Source organism: Colobus angolensis, unplaced genomic scaffold, assembly GCF_000951035.1.
Source record: "Colobus angolensis palliatus isolate OR3802 unplaced genomic scaffold, Cang.pa_1.0 Scaffold42, whole genome shotgun sequence".
In the NCBI taxonomy this organism is placed as follows: domain Eukaryota; kingdom Metazoa; phylum Chordata; class Mammalia; order Primates; family Cercopithecidae; genus Colobus; species Colobus angolensis.
The window spans coordinates 6,543,260-6,545,732 of NW_012117599.1; the positions used below are offsets into that span (position 1 = coordinate 6,543,260).

General features: G+C 46.6%; 1 protein-coding gene across 1 annotated transcript in view; it reads left to right on the forward strand.

Annotated features, from left to right (window-relative positions):
* Positions 1 to 2,473, forward strand: part of IL18R1 (interleukin 18 receptor 1) — a 52,324-nt gene that overhangs the window by 6,927 nt on the left and 42,924 nt on the right. Inside the window, exon 2 of the mRNA XM_011956606.1 lies at positions 1,783 to 1,900. The gene's annotated coding sequence lies outside the window, so the exon portion shown is untranslated. The remainder of the gene's footprint in view (positions 1 to 1,782; positions 1,901 to 2,473) is intronic.

Consider the following 2,473-nt stretch of genomic DNA (forward strand, 5'->3'; position numbering starts at 1 on the left):
GTAGTGGCACATGCCTGTAATCCCAGCTACTTGGGAGGCTGAGGCAGGAGAATCACTTGAACCTGGGAGGTGGAGGTTGCAGTGAGCTGAGATTGGATGTAGTGGCACATGCCTGTAATCCCAGCTACTTGGGAGGCTGAGGCAGGAGAATCACTTGAACCTGGGAGGTGGAGGTTGCAGTGAGCTGAGATTGTGTCACTGCACTTACTCCAGCCTGGGCAACAAGAGCGAAACTCTGCCTCTGTCCAGACAATCCTAGATTATTTGCATTTTCATATACATTTTAGAAAGAGTTTCTTAATTTCTTTGAAAAATTTTCCAGGGATTTGGATTGGATTGCATTAAGTATATAGACTCTGTAATATAGAGAGTCTAAAAACATACAGTGTGGAAAATAGATATCTTAAGTCTTCCAATCCGTAAACGTGGTATATCCCTCTATTACTTAGATGTTTCATCTCTGTTAGCAATATTTTGTAGTTTTCACAGAAGATATCTCATACATTATCCAATGAATTTATACTTTGGTATTTTGATTTTTAAATGTTATGGTAAATGGCATTTTTAACAAACTTCACTTTTCAAGTTTCCATCTCTAATATATAGAATTACTATTGATTTTTTAAATATTCCATGATCTTGATAAACTCAGTATTTCCAGTGGTTTCTTTTGTAGATTTCAAAGGTTGGTCTACATATAATTATGCTCTCTGTTAAAACCGGTAGTTTTAATTCTTTCTTCTCAATCTTTATGCCTTCTAATTTTAACTTTATTTCTTCACTTGTTGCAAAGCAGTTGTCCCAGGTGGGAGCCAAAATCATTATCTCATTACTAATCTTAGGAAAACGCAAAATGTTTCACTATTATGAAGTTACCTGTAGGTTTCTTATAGATGTTCTTTATCAGATTAAGAAAGGTCATTTCTGCTCTCGGTTTTCTAATCGTTATTAATTCAAAAAGGGTGTTGAATTTTGTCAGATGCTTTTATTTGCATTTATTGAGATAATTACATATTTTTGTCTATTATTTGGTGAATTATCTTGATTGGGTAAAAAGAATTAAAATCATTGTCTCATTAAGCCTTTTGCCTGTCGGCTATGGGTTTTCCTTTTCCTTTGGTTTAATAACAGCTCTGCCACAAAATAAAAATCTAGAAACCCACATTCCCCTTTGGCCTCCCTCCTCGGAACCTCTGCTGCGAACGCCGGCCTGCAGGGTGCGTGCGAGCGGCCCGGGCGCGCCACCTTCCGGCCCTGCAGGTCACCCGGCTACCGCCCTGATTTTCCCGGGACCCGCGCCGCGCAGCTGGGGAGGAAGGGCCAGACGCCTGGGGCCCACGCCGTCCGCGGGGAAAGGGCGAGGCGCTGGGTTTTCCAGCTGCGCCCTTTGGACCCCGCGATCCAGTAGCTCCGGTAACTCCACGCGGGGCGCCTGGGTGGAGGAGGCGGTCCTGGAACATTGCTGCGAGGAGCACCCCGACCGGAGGGCCCCCAGACCCGGACCCCCAAGTCAGGGAGGACTCTACGCCCGGGAGCGCCCCAGACTGAGAGCGCCCCAGACCGCGACACTCAGGGACCCGGAGCTTCGCCCGACCGCAGGCATTGCCCACCTGCAGCCTCCACTGGCCGGGTTTAGCAACCAGGAGCTGCCAAACCCCTGACATTCTTCTTTCTTTCTGTTCCTACTTCTTTCCTTCTTTTTCTTTTTTGGTTTTTGTTTTTGTAACCCTCTCTGGGTGCCTTATCTCTTTAATCACACCTCTCTTTCACTTTCCACGGTAGTCAGGAGGCGGGGATCTCTGCTTCTCACCTACTTTCCGAACTTGGCCTCCGCAGTCGCGACCTGGTGTGAAGGAGGAGCTGCCGCCCCCGCCCCAGCCTGGGGGACGCGTCTCTGAAGGTAAGGGTGGGCCCTGTTGCCACCCGCACCCCCTCCCCACTCCCCCAGGGGAAGGGAAGACCGCCATCCGGGGAGGGAGTCTCAAAACAAGGTCAATTAAGAGAGAGAGAGAGAGAGAGATTGTGTGTGTGTGAATGGGTGTGAATATGTGTGAATAATTGATGAGACAGCATGCCTTCTATCTCTGAAAGTACAGTTTTAGAAATTAAGACGTTCCCAATTGTTTTCTGGAGAGGTGAGAACAACTGAAATAAATGATAACAATAGTTGTCATTTTTTAAGTGCTTACCATGTGCCTGACACCGTAGAAAATTTTTAGATATCTTATTTTCACTTAATCCTCCTAAGGGCCACATGAAATAGGAACTATTATTATGCTTTTATTAATAATAGGGAGGAAGGCCGGGCGCGGTGGCTCAAGCCTGTAATCCCAGCACTTTGGGAGGCCGGACGGGTGGATCACGAGGTCAGGAGATCCAGACCATCCTGGCTAACACTGTGAAACCCCGTCTCTACTAAAAAAATACAAAAAACTAGCCGGGCGAGGTGGCGGGCGCCTGTAGTCCCAGCTAC